This window comes from Bactrocera neohumeralis, unplaced genomic scaffold, assembly GCF_024586455.1.
Source record: "Bactrocera neohumeralis isolate Rockhampton unplaced genomic scaffold, APGP_CSIRO_Bneo_wtdbg2-racon-allhic-juicebox.fasta_v2 cluster10, whole genome shotgun sequence".
Taxonomy (NCBI): Eukaryota; Metazoa; Arthropoda; class Insecta; order Diptera; family Tephritidae; genus Bactrocera; species Bactrocera neohumeralis.
Genome location: NW_026089623.1, coordinates 3,653,991 through 3,668,440, shown reverse-complemented (window position 1 = coordinate 3,668,440; position 14,450 = coordinate 3,653,991). Strand labels below are relative to the sequence as shown.

At 40.6% G+C, this 14,450-nt stretch overlaps 2 long non-coding RNA genes across 3 annotated transcripts; both read right to left on the bottom strand.

The window, feature by feature from the left end:
* Positions 1 to 12,611: 12,611 nt before the first annotated feature.
* LOC126765001 (uncharacterized) lies at positions 12,612 to 13,227 on the bottom strand. The gene is made up of 3 exons (XR_007668218.1): positions 13,009 to 13,227; positions 12,824 to 12,953; positions 12,612 to 12,770 (listed from the first exon to the last, which is right to left on the bottom strand). It is a non-coding gene; the product is annotated as an uncharacterized LOC126765001 (long non-coding RNA).
* An 85-nt stretch (positions 13,228 to 13,312) lies between these two features.
* LOC126764980 (uncharacterized) lies at positions 13,313 to 14,163 on the bottom strand. Of its 2 annotated transcripts, XR_007668193.1 has the most exons (4): positions 14,085 to 14,163; positions 13,899 to 13,981; positions 13,711 to 13,813; positions 13,313 to 13,623 (listed from the first exon to the last, which is right to left on the bottom strand). It is a non-coding gene; the product is annotated as an uncharacterized LOC126764980 (long non-coding RNA). The 2 variants fall into 2 exon arrangements; XR_007668192.1 differs by having other exon boundaries at positions 13,899 to 14,147.
* Positions 14,164 to 14,450: the final 287 nt, after the last annotated feature.

Below are 14,450 nucleotides of genomic sequence, written 5' to 3'. Positions count from 1 at the left end.
TTTTCTTAACACCTGATGACATGTACGAAATATAGGTGAAATCGGTTCACAACCACGCCTTCTTCCAATATAACGCTATTTTGAATTCCATCTGTTACCTTCTCTGTATAATATATAGTACATTAGGAACCAATGATGACAGCGGAATAAAACTTTACAAAAATACGGTATTTGAAAAATATGTAAATGACGTATAATGAAATCTCGATTATCACTTTATCATGCGAGAGTATAAAATGTTCGGTACACCCGAACTTAGCCCTTTCTTACTTGTTTTCATTTACATATGTTCTGACTAAATAAATTTCTTAAGAGAAAAAATAGATATTATTATAAATAAATAAAAATAAAGAAAAAACATAACAATTTAGCTGATATTTTCATGTAAATCACCAAAAATGGTGATTTTTTGAAATGATTGTATGGGGAACCCCCCAGGGGAGTTCCAGGGGGTGTGCCACTGGCATGGGTGGATCGGCCGTCCAAAGTTAGTGGGGTCGGTCATACATTTGGACTCGATTGGAGTACTCTAAATGGGTCAAAGTGGGATTTTTCAAAATTTGCCTCTACCCAAAGGTTCGACCCAAATTTGGGGACATCAAAATTCGTCTTAGAGCTATGGTTCCTTCGGCAAAGTATCTTATTTTGATCCCTAGAATATGATTTTCATAGAGCAATGGGCGATTTTTAAATCGACCCGCCCTAATATACATACATACATAAAAACGAGTGAGCTTGAGAAAATTACCTGCGGTTGTTTAATTCTCTTTTCGTGGTTTCTTCGTTAGAAAATATACACATATATATACATTCGTACATATATATGCATATACGGGCGCATATAAATACATATGTATATTCAATATACTAGAAGAAATACCCAATTGACATTGGGAACAAATTAAATAAAAATAACTATAACAAAAAAGGATTTTATAAAATACAAAGTTGTACATAAGTGTATTGTCACATATGTAGATACGCTCACTGCTTCAAAGTCCACATTGGCATATATTCCGCGATACCCCTTGGTTTTCGTCTAACAAAACCAAGCAGGATTGCGTATAAACTATATTCAAAGTCCACATTGGCATATTCCCGCAATACCCCTTGATTTTTGATCAACAAAAACAAGCAGGATTGTGTAAAAAACCATACATGCATATGTACAAAGTGCAGTGATCTCTAAAACGAGCGCTCATTAGCACATAATAAATAATATATCCACCTATAGGTATACCCTATAGGACATTTGAACATCAAATATATATAAAAAAAAAATATATATATATTTATATATACATATAATAATAAAATACATAATATTTCCGGTCAAAAAATTAAAAATTATTAAATCAAATTTAAGCGATTAATTATTTATTACATTTTAAAACTCGCGATTACATATATTATCAAATACGTAAAGCTTGATTTTTATATCAATTTCGTTCAAAACTCTTATTTACATAAACGAGTTCTCGGTTTACCAAAAAGCCATTGATTTTATTGATTTTTATTTTTATTTTTTTGAAACTCTTACACACAAACGAGTCTTCTATTCAACACTTCACATACGAAACTTTTTCTAAACATCTACAAGTCTAGTTTTCACTAAGACCTTTTGATTTATTCTATACATATTTTAAATAAGCTCAGACTCAAAGGAATCTAAAACAACTCAGTTGCTAAAAGTTCCAAAAATGATTGCAGACGAGAAAAGTCCATGTACACCGGCAGAAGCTACACGCTCAAAGCAAGGTGCTACAAAACTAAAGAGGGGTAAAGACATTTCTTATACAAAATTCATTGCTGAAAGTGACAGTTTGATACGATACTGCACTCGATTCTCATCTTCACCGATTCAAGACAATTCTGAATCGGTCTTAGAAATCAAATAAGATAATTTAGACAATTTCTGGACACGTCTCCAAGCGGCATATGACGCAATCGTAGAATCTGACGACTCAGATCTACCGGAAAATTTTAAATCCTCGGCATACACCAAGTATGAACACTGCCTAGACCAGTTCGAAGACACAAAGGCAATGATTTCTGATCAACTAAAGCTATTAAGAGCAATTGCACCTACTCCAAAACCGAGAGTAGAGCTGCCACAAAGACAAGCCTTAAAGTGCCAGTATGCGACACAGATATATTTCATGGTGGTTATGAACAGTGGCCGTCCTTCCGGGACATGTTTACAGCTGTGTACATAAACCATCCCAAATTGTCACAAGCGAAGAAATTGTATCACCTCAGATACAAAAACAAAGGTCAGGCAGGCGTAATAGTCAAACAGTTCGCTCTCAATGACGAAAATTTTAATTTTGCTTGAGAAGCTTTAAAAGCACGTTATGAAAACGAGAGAATATTGGTCGACAAACAGGTGACGATATTAATGAATTTACCAAAAATTCAGAAAGAAACAAGTGAAGAGTTCATAAAGCTTCAATCCACTGTTTCCAATTGTTTGTCGGTTTTATCGACACAGAATATTCCCACAGATAATTGGGACCCCATTCTGGTAAATAGATGCACAGCTGCATTACCAGAAAAAAGATTACTTTTGTGGGAGCAATCGCTCTCCTCGCGAAGAAAGTACCCAAGGTGGCAGCAAATGAAAAAAATTCTTACTACCCAATACGAAATTGCAGAAAGGGTAGATAAAAAACTAGTCAGAACGAAAAACGTTCAAAACGACCTCAACAGAAGCTTCAATAGACCCCAAGCAACTAGCCACAATAATTCAAATAGAAGTTTTTTTAAAAAAGGAGGTCACAAACTAAAATTGTGCGAAAAATTCTAAAAAATGAATGTTAGCGATAGAAACAATTTCTTAAGAACGAAAAAATTATGTACCAACTGTTTGTCACATGCGCATACGCTTAAAGATTGCGAAAGCAAATTTAATTGCGTTTACTGCCACAAAAGACATCATTCTATGTTACATATAACCAATTTTTCCAGCTCACCCCCAAACAATGCAAACGTAAAACGAGCAACAGGATTAGTTGCCACAACAAATTCTGAAAACTGCCAAGAAGCACCATGCTGCTCAAAGGCGTTGAAAACCCAAACGCTACATAGCGAAAATCACAGTAGGGTACTACTAACCACAGCAGTTGTCTCCATCGAACATCGAAGAGAACTGTTTAAGCTCAGAGCCTTAATAGACCAAGGATCACAACGATCATTTATAGCGTCTAGGGCACAAAACAGGCTACAGTTGCCAACCAAACTGGCCAATTTTGAAATCACGGGAACGGGCGGAAGATTTGTTCAAAACTCAAATAAAATCTGCCCCATTACCCTCTTTTCCCCCAAAGCGGATAAGCGCATACAAGCAGAAGCTATTGTCTTACCGCAATTAACCAATATGTTACCCAGCTATCATATAAATAGCAAGCATTGGCAAAAGGTTTCACACCTAAAGCTAGCAGACCCAAACTGCAACACACCCGCTCAAATAGATCTTCTATTAGGCAGCGATCTCATCTTCTTCTTCTTAATTGGCGTAGACACCGCTTACGCGATTATAGCCGAGTTAACAACAGCGCGCCAGTCGTTTCTTCTTTTCGCTGCGTGGCGCCAATTGGATATTCCAAGCGAAGCCAGGTCCTTCTCCACTTGGTCCTTCCAACGGAGTGGAGGTCTTCCTCTTCCTCTGCTTCTCCCGGCGGGTACTGCGTCGAATACTTTCAGAGCTGGAGTGTTTTCATCCATCCGGACAACATGACCTAGCCAGCGTAGCCGCTGTCTTTTAATTCGCTGAACTATGTCAATATATCTCGTACAGCTCATCGTTCCATCGGATGCGATATTCGCCGTGGCCAATGCGCAAAGGACCATAAATCTTTCGCAGAATTTTTCTCTCGAAAACTCGTAACGTCGACTCATCGGTTGCTGTCATCGCCCAAGCCTCTGCACCATATAGCAGGACGGGAATTATGAGCGACTTATAGAGTTTTGCTTTTGTTCGTCGTGAAAGGACTTTACTTTTTAATTGCCTACTCAGTCCGAAGTAGCACCTGTTGGCAAGAGCAATCCTGCGTTGGATTTCCAGGCTGACATTATTAGTGGTGTTAATGCTGGTTCCTAAATAGACGAAATTATCTACAACTTCAAAGTTATGACTGTCAACAGTGACGTGAGTGCCAAGTCGCGAGTGCGACGACTGTTTGTTTGATGACAGGAGATATTTCGTTTTGCCCTCGTTCACTACCAGACCCATTTTCTGTGCTTCCTTGTCCAGCCTAGAGAAAGCAGAACTAACGGCGCGGGTGTTGAGGCCGATGATATCAATATCGTCGGCATACGCCAACAGCTGTACACTCTTATAGAAGATGGTACCTTCTCTGTTTAGTTCTGCAGCCCGAACTATTTTCTCCAGGAGCAGGTTGAAGAAGTCGCACGATAGGGGGTCGCCTTGTCTGAAACCTCGTTTGGTATCGAACGGCTCGGAGAGGTCCTTCCCGATCCTGACCGGGTTTTTCGTGTTGTTCAACGTCAGTTTACACAGCCGTATTAGTTTTGCGGGGATACCAAATTCAGACATCGCGGCATAAAGGCAGCTCCTTTTCGTGCTGTCGAAAGCAGCTTTGAAATCGACGAAGAGGTGGTGTGTGTCGATTCTCCTTTCACGGGTCTTTTCCAAGATTTGGCGCATGGTGAATATCTGGTCGATTGTTGATTTTCCAGGTCTGAAGCCACACTGATAAGGTCCAATCAGTTTGTTGACGGTGGGCTTTAATCTTTCACACAATACGCTCGATAGAACCTTATATGCGATGTTGAGGAGGCTAATCCCACGGTAGTTGGCGCAGATTGTGGGGTCCCCTTTTTTATGGATTGGGCATAGCACACTTAAATTCCAATCGTTGGGCATGCTCTCGTCCGACCATATTTTACAAAGAAGCTGATGCATGCTCCCTATTAGTTCTTCGCCACCATGTTTGAATAGCTCGGCCGGTAGTCCGTCGGCCCCTGCCGCTTTGTTGTTCTTGAGGCGGGCAATTGCTATTCGAACTTCTTCATGGTCGGGTAATGGAACGTCGGCTCCATCGTCATCGATTGGGGAATCGGGTTCTCCTTCTCCTGGCGTTGTGCGTTCACTGCCATTCAGCAGGCTGGAGAAGTGTTCCCTCCATAATTTAACTATGCTCTGGGCATCAGTGACTAGATCACCTTTGGGGGTCCTACAAGAGTATGTTCCGGTCTTGAAACCTTCTGTAAGCCGCCGCATTTTTTCGTAGAATTTTCGAGCATTACCCCTGTCGGCCAGCTTATCAAGCTCTTCGTACTCACGCATTTCGGCCTCTTTCTTCTTCTGTCTGCAAATGCGTCTCGCTTCCCTCTTCAACTCTCGGTATCTATCCCATCCCGCACGTGTAGTGGTCGATCGTAACGTTGCGAGGTAGACAGCCTGTTTTCTCTCCGCTGCGACACGGCACTCTTCGTCGTACCAGCTGTTCTTTTGCACTTTCCGAAAACCAATGGTTTCGGTTGCAGCTGTACGTAAGGAGTTTGAAATGCCGTCCCACAGTTCCCTTATACCGAGTTGTTGACGAGTGCTCTCAGAGAGCAGGAATGCAAGCCGAGTAGAGAATCGTTCGGCTGTCTGTTGTGATTGCAGCTTCTCGACGTCGAACCTTCCTTGTGTTTGTTGGCGTGCGTTTTTTGCTGCACAGAGGCGAGTGCGAATTTTAGCTGCAACAAGATAGTGGTCCGAGTCGATGTTAGGACCTCGGAGCGCACGCACATCTAAAACACTGGAGACGTGTCTTCCATCTATCACAACATGATCGATCTGGTTGGTAGTTTTTCGACCCGGAGACAGCCAGGTAGCTTGATGAATCTTCTTGTGCTGGAATCTAGTACTACAGATAACCATATTTCGGGCCCCGGCGAAGTCAATCAGCCTCAACCCATTTGGGGATGTTTCGTCGTGGAGGCTGAATTTACCGACCGTAGTGCCAAATATACCTTCTTTGCCCACCCTGGCGTTAAAGTCGCCAAGCACGATTTTGACATCGTGGCGGGGGCAGCTCTCATAAGCGCGCTCCAAGCGCTCATAGAAGGCATCTTTGGTCACATCGTCCTTCTCTTCCGTCGGAGCGTAGGCGCAAATCAGCGATATGTTGACGAACCTCGCTTTGATGCGGATTGTGGCTAGACGTTCATTCACCGGAGTGAATGATAGTACTCGGCGACGGAGTCTCTCTCCCACCACGAATCCAACACCAAACTTGCGCTCCTTTATATGGCCACTGTAGTAAATGTCACAAGGACCTACTCGTCTCTGTCCTTGTCCCGTCCATCGCATTTCTTGGACGGCGGTGATGTCAGCCTTTATTTTTGCGAGGACATCAACCAGCTGGGCAGCGGCACCTTCTCAATTAAGGGTCCGGACATTCCAGGTGCATGCCCTTAAATCGTAGTCCGTATTCCGTTTGCCATGGTCGTCATCAAAAGGGGGGTCTCTCATCCGAGGCTGTTTTAACGTTTTCATTGGTTTTTTTTTTTTTACGTGGCGGGTCCCAAGCCCAGCGCACAACCCTTGTAGGGAATGTTTCGCCTTCTCACTTTAGCTCGCCTTCGAACGGATGTTCTTAGGCTACCCAGAGGATACTTGGTCAAAGACCGGAAGTAGTGAGCTGCTTGAGCCATGTGTAAAAGAATCGTTTCTGGCCACTCCCAAGTGAATGGCGATCAGAGAACTTTCCTCACTTGCGTGAACTTCTACACATGACTCCATCCTCCAGGCAGCGATCTCATACCACAGATAATAACCGAAGGTATTGAGAAAATTACTAATACACTTCTGGCGCAAAATACCATTTTCGGATGGGTCCTAAGTGGACTAGTTGCGGAACCAGTCACAACATTGACAACTCAAGTTGAGGAAGTCTCAAATGAGTACCTCAATTCACAATTGAGAAAATTTTGGGAATTAGAAGAACTCCCCCCCATATCAGTCACAACCCCTGAAGATCAGTATTGTGAGGATTTTTACAAAGCCACAACTACTAGATCAGAAAACGGTCGGTACGTCGTACGACTACCACTTAGGCAACAATTTCCTAACACACTCGCCGTAGGTCACTCTCGCACCTCTGCAATACAGCAGTTTCTAAGTATGGAAAGAAACCTACTTAAAAAAGGTGAACTCAAATCAGAGTATGATGGTGTGTTAGAAGAATACCTCCATTTAGATCACATGGAGGAAGTAACCCCAGGGGAGAAAATCGTCAATGGCAAATACTACTCCTTTTATCTGCCACATCACGCAGTAGTGAAGCCAGACAAAAAAACAACAAAAGTACGAGTTGTTTTTAATGCTTCGAAAACCACTAGTCCAGGGAACTCCCTAAATGATATCCTATTTACGGGACCCACACTCTAACCAGATTTAATGCTTCTGATATTAAACTGGCGTATATATCTAGGCATTCGAACACTCCACGAATTGGCAGACAACACAAAGTAAGATTTTCTTCTGGCAACTGAAGTGTTGAAAACTCAAACGTATGTAGACGATATTCTGTCTGGAAGTCACACTCTTCCACAAGCATACGAGACCTTATCACAGGCAATAAAAGCCCTCAATTCTGCAGGGTTTCCGATAAAAAAGATTACGGCAAATCACCCAAATATAATCAAAAATATTCCAAACGAAAATTTGTTGGACATTAATTTCCTTATATTCGAAAAGGAAAGTTCAACAAAAACATTAGGCAGCCAATGGAATGCGATATCGGACCAGTTCTCATACACGACAGAGTCCATATCCGCATTATCAACCATAACGAAAAGCCATATTTTATCCTCGGTGGCAAAAGTTTTCGACCCCGCAGGATGGCTTTCGCCAATTATGATCCAAGCGAAAATCTTAATACAAGAATTATGGCTAGATGGAACCGACTGGGACGAACAAGTGAAACCTCTTCGCTTAGAAAAATGGTCCCAGTTCGCAAACAATCTGAATGATATTTCTCAGATACAAATTCCACGATGGGTAAACTACTCCCCCGAACACAAAGTCGAATTACATGGCTTTTGTGACGCCTCAAAAAAGGCATACTGCGCTTCTATCTATGTGCGCACGCAAAATGACACCACGACTACAAACTTTGGTATATTTCTAACCGAACGTCTTAAATTCTTGACCTAGTGGGATCAGCCACTTGGCGTCACGTAGCGAGTGCTGACAATCCTGCCGACCTAGGTACAAGAGGGTGCAAGCCACTGCACCTTGCCACCACCACCCTCTGGTGGAATGGCCCCCAATGGTTGATAGAATCTCCTGATTCTTGGCCACAATCCCCCATGCGCAACATTATCGCACCAGAAGGTCGAAAAATCGCCACCTTTCACACATTATTGGATGATGCCGACATCCTTGAACGATTTTCATCGTTTCCAAAAGCTCTCAGAGTAGTTGCTTATATGTTCAAATTTATAGAACAACTCAAAAGTAAAGTTAAGGGATCACATAATTTCCCATGCAACACAGTGACGCACCTAGAGTTACAAAAGGCAAAGGTCGCACTAATAACATATACACAAGCGCGCTATTTCAGCCGCGATATATCACTACTAAGAGAATCGAAGCCGATTGATAAAAAGAGCTCACTCTTAGTCCTAAACCCATTTCTGGACACGAAAGGTCTGCTTCGTGCCAATGGTCGGCTTGCTAATTCGAGCCTAACATACAACGAACGCCATCCCATAATAATCCCAGAGAGGTCACCATTTGCCACACTGTTCCTCCACTACATCCACATCTTAATGCTACACGCCGAACATCGTCTCATGCAACAGATGGTACGCCAGGAGTATTATATCCCCCGTCTTAAGCCGCAAATCAAGAAGTGCATCTTCACGTGAAAGATTTGGACTATGCACAAGCAGAAGATGCGAACGCAGATTATGGCAGCACTTCCACCGGAACGCTGCAATTTCGCTTTGCCTTTCACCACAACAGGTGTTGATTTTGCTGGGCCTTTCCAGGTAAAGGCGTTCATGTTAAGGTCTCCCACTCTCATGAAAGGCTATGTGGCTGTCTTTGTATGTTTCACGACAAAGGCAGTACATCTTGAGCTATGTAGTAATCTGACGACGGAGGCTTTTCTCGCGGCATTTGCTCGCTTCGTCGCTCGACGTGGCTACCCTTCGAATATCATGAGCGATAATAGCAAAACCTTTATTGGAGCTCAACGAGCCACAGAAAAGCAATTTGTGGATTTTTTAAGACAAATGTTACCCGACATCGTACAAAAGTACGCCCCTCAAGGTATCAATTGGCAATTTATACCCCCAAGCGCCCCTCATATGGGCGGTTTATGGAAATCAGCTGTAAAAAGCTTCAAATCCCATTTCAAAGGGGTAGCTGGAAATTATAAATTCAATTACTAAGAGTTCACGACGTTATTAAATCGAATTGAAGCCATTCTCAATTCACGGCCTCTCACAGTACTATCGCAAGACCGATCAGATTTCACCGCCTTAACTCCAGGGCATTTTCTAAAGGGAGCACCCATCCTGGCCATTCCTGAGCCAGGCGTGGAGTCGCTATCCCTATTAAATCGATGGGGACGAATTAAGATTCTCCATCATGATTTCAGCCGCCGATAGAAGGACGAATACATAAAGGATCTCTACAAAAGATACCGCTGGAAGACTCCTGAACAAGCGCCTAAACTTGGAGACTGTGTCCTCATTCACGATGATTGTCTACCCCCCACCGAGAGGCGGCTTGGCCGCATAGAAAAGCTACATTACGTCTCCGACGGTCACATACAAATCGTTGATCTCCGTACGCAAAACGGGACACTAACCAGACCGCTCGTGAAGCTATGCTTTCTGCCAACTTCCGATGATCGCCAATCCGAAAACCGCAAAAACAAACCGATATTATCGTGTCACAATAAGCTAATCAAATGAAAACGAAAAATACGCCAATACCACCGTTAAAAAATAACAACCGTAAATAAAAATAACAAACCGTACGCAAAAATAACAAACTGTAAAGAAAACTAACAAAAAATGGTCGATCAATACAACGACCCATTCATGCCACATATCATGGCACGATGGCTCATATCTCACTGTATGATAAATTGATAACCAATAATCTTCTCTATACAGATTACTATGGAGGTAGATACGCCAGTTACAACCACGCCAACCGCTCGGGCTACCAATGCGCCACGCACCGGGCCCTCACCAGCGCCCCGAACTGTGGTTGCAACAACGCCGGCCCCTGTACCGGCAACCGCGCCGGCAGCGGTCCCTCAATCCGCACCTCGCGGTGGCACTCGGCCACCACCTCACCCATCACGGACTTTGGAGACCCTAAGGTGCCCCATCTGTCGGCGCCCACATCGCCTGCACCATTGTGGCATATTTCGGGGTATGCGACCCGTGCAACGGCAGCAAGTTACCCAGGCCCACGGGCATTGCTAGAACTGCCTGTCACATTCACATGTGACTGCAGCGTGCGAGTCACGAGGGCTGTGCCAAATATGTCACAGGCCGCATCACACGCTGCTACATCGCAGCGCAGCACGCGAATTGAATCGGCCACCCATCCATCGCGGCCGCATACCCCGATTCCAACCCGCAGCTCGTGGTGCACCCCAGCGGAGCGTAACCTCATTGCGGCGTCGACAGCCTGGGCCACCACCTCGTCGGTCTACGGGGCTGAGCAGCATTGTGGCTACGCTGCAACGGCTGCAGCGCCTTTTAGGCTAAACAGTCGTTTAGGGGGGCCGGGATGGCTAAATGAGCACCTGACCCCCCTCTTAATATAACAAAGCTACACCCCAATAAAGCCACACCATCCATATCATCCACACATCATTCGAAATAAAAACTTCAATTAATATGCTAATAGAAAATACAGTAGTGCTCCAGTATAACGAACGCCGATATAACGAATGTTCAATATAACGAACGCTGTTTTTCAATACATTGATGACTCTATATAACGAAAGCTGGACATTGGATGAACTCAATATTACGAATGTATGGGGTTTGTATTTGGTTTTGGTTGTATTACAACAAAAAACAATGCAGGCAGTTAAATACCCGTTAGTTCTTGTTATTATTGAGCTATTTTTTAAAGAATTCTATTTATTTTTTATGCACGCTTCATTGCGCGAAATATCAGTTGTGAGTTCAAAGTGGTAAAGTGAGGATATCGCATAAATTATTTAAAAATGCCTTCAATTCGAAAACGGCTTTGCTTGGGTGACAAATTAAAAATATGACGACAATAAGAAGGGGAAAACCCTGAAAGAAATCTCTTTGAAATATGGTATTCCAAAATCGAGTGTTTGCACAATTTTAAAAAATTTCCGGAAAGTGATAAGAAGTATTAAAGGTACACATGCTGGCACATTGAGACGACAATCGTTAAAGAAAGGCGAATGTCATAGGATGGAAAAGGCTTTATATAAGTAGTTTGTCTCCCAGCGTGAAAAGCACGTATTTATTAACAGCAATATTTTAAAAGCCAAAGCTGTGCAAATCCATAATACAAAATATCCCAATGAAAATTTGGGAAGAATTTAGTATACCGTCCCAGGATTTCAAGGATAAAAAGGATATGGTCGGATAGAGGAAATTATCCTGATCAAGGATATATATAGTTATAGCCGCAGGAAGCTTATAGTTTTCGAGATATTCGCGTTTAAAGTTGAAAATTTGCAATATTTTAATTACATATTTTCGGTATACAAAATTAATTTTGCAATTATATTTTTCACTTTTATATCCACTAACACTTCACTAATTTATTTGTACACATTTATTATATAGTGCAAAAATAGCTTTTAATATACATTTAAGCATTCCTATATAAACAATGTAATATTTATTTTATTTTCATTTGTGGTTTTGCGCGCCAATAAAGCATACTGATGCCATCGAGTTGAACAATGCTCATATTTTTGTTATAAAATTCAACTTTTATTAATTTTGTTGTATGCATTTTCCATTGTATATGTATTTATTTCAACCAATGCTTCTGAATTCATGAATAAATAGTTATTTTTAAACGTATACATATGTACCAATATTAATATAATTTTCGTTTCCGATATAACGAATATTTCAGTTTAACGAACGGTCCCAACATTATATCATTCGTTATATTGGAGTACCACTGTAATAACAAACAGAAGAGCATTAATTCACAGTTTGAAAGAATTCTTGAAACACTCGATCCTAAAGCAATAAATGAGAATTTAACAATAGGAGAAATTTATAACGAATTACAAACAATAACTAATACTATTAATTTCGCGAAAAATAAAAATTTTTACTCTGGCACACTTAATTTGAATGGTGTGCATGAATTAATGAACCTTGAGGAGTTGGATCTTCCACTAATCAATATATTGGAATATTCTGATATCCATATTTGTTATTTAGAGCAGGCTATAATTACAATTTACAAATACCCTATACTCGAAACTAAATGTAGTTTATTTAATAAATACCCTTTAGCTGATAAGCATGGTAAAATTAGTCTAGATCCTAAGATAGCAAAATGTAATAATTATCAAAGAGTTTCAAAATGCAAGAATTTTTTCAGCAATTTTATTTGTAAGTCAAAATCCTCTGATAATTACACTTTCAAAATACTAAATGATAATCCAGCACAATGTGAAACAATTTACGAAATAACGCTCCACTACAAATCCTGGAAAACGGTCTCATTTTGACAGATTATCAGCATTCTTGGAATAATATGCCTATATCTCGCCCTAAATTAATTAATTTTTCAGAATGTACAAACATTGATGGAATTATATATTACAAGTGTCAACAACAAATCAGAGAAATCGTTCCCAAACAGCAAAGCGAAAAACTCGAAGTACTCCGTATTCTTCCCTCAAAATCAAGCTACAAGTTCAGAAACATACAAGAACTTTCAAAGTTTTTAATTCCTGTCAAAGAAAATCCAGTGCAGTGCACATTAATAATCATAATAGCATTTCTTACCTTCGTAGCAACCATTTACGGTTTAGTTCACCTCTGCAAATATTGCCAAAATGTTAGAATACTCAACAGACAAAGGCAAATCGATGGCTTATTTCAAATCGAAATGAACCGTCTACATTAACAGCAATTAGCAACACAGTAGCGGGGACGCTTTATCCTAAGAAGGAGGGGAGTTAGCGACGCTGAAGATAGCCTAAATAAATGTCACACTTAACCTAAACAAACAATAAAATTCTCGCATTATAAACACAATAGACAGAATTCCATAACGAAAAACCGATAAGCATAATAAAACTATCTTTGTTATAGCAAGTAAGCAAACATTCGCATAAGTATAAATAGCACTAATATTATAAAATGTAGTCAGTAAGAAATTATGAATAAAACAGGCAACACGAAAATAAGTGTACCGCCCAAATAAATATAATTTCTTTTACTCGCGACAAACAACAGTTTGTTAACTCGCGCACGATGTGCTTGTACAATTCCAGTCATATATCTTCAAGCCCGCTTGTATGGTGTTAAACACTGATCTAGCGATGCCTTGTTCTCCAACGTTTATTAAATGCGGTTGGAACAGCGCCTCAATATCTTTATCACACAACCGTCGGGTAACTGTAGTAAGAAAAAAATATTATATTAGTAAAATTCGTTAGTTGAAAGCTATTGGTGACAAGCACAGTTGTTTCCAACGCTACTCACTGTTACGATTTGATGTCATAGATGATATTGCAAAGTTTCTCCTTCAACATGCTGTTTCAAAGGTATCGGTTTGGTTAAACGTATAACCATCAAGCAACTGCAACTGTAAAAAAGTAATTTCATAATTTTATTAAGCTTCTTTTGTATAACTTTATTATTATACTAATGTATGTACTAAGTGCACTAACCTAAAACAGATATCGTATGATACTCGTATCACGGCCAGCAATGTCCAGTCGATTTTGTAAACTTACTTTCTCGCCTTGTTAATCTGCAAAAAAAAAAATTTTAGGTTAGAAAAATTCGCCTTAATTTCTATATATAGGTATATTTAAAAGAATTATTCGTAATTAAAATATTTATCAAATATGAACTTCTTTGTTGAAACGCCAAAATTAACCAAACTATTCCACATTTCCCAGCTTCAGTTATTAACTCTTCTTCTTGAAAAATTGTGTATTTTCTCTTTTAACATATTAATAATTCGATAAGCTTGAAAGTCAACACTTTTTCTCTTTCGTACTTACGATTTCTCCCATTCAATCGAAAATTGCACAAAATTTAACAGTGTTGGTGAACAGCTGGAAATGGTTCAATATGTTTGTGCAATCTGTTACCTCTGTCTTGCAGGGTATACACAGGGTTATACACTGACCGAAATATTCGACAAAAGGTTTGTTAGAAAAATGAAAATCATTATATGCAGCAAGATTCTCGAAAATCCTAATATTAGTTATGTG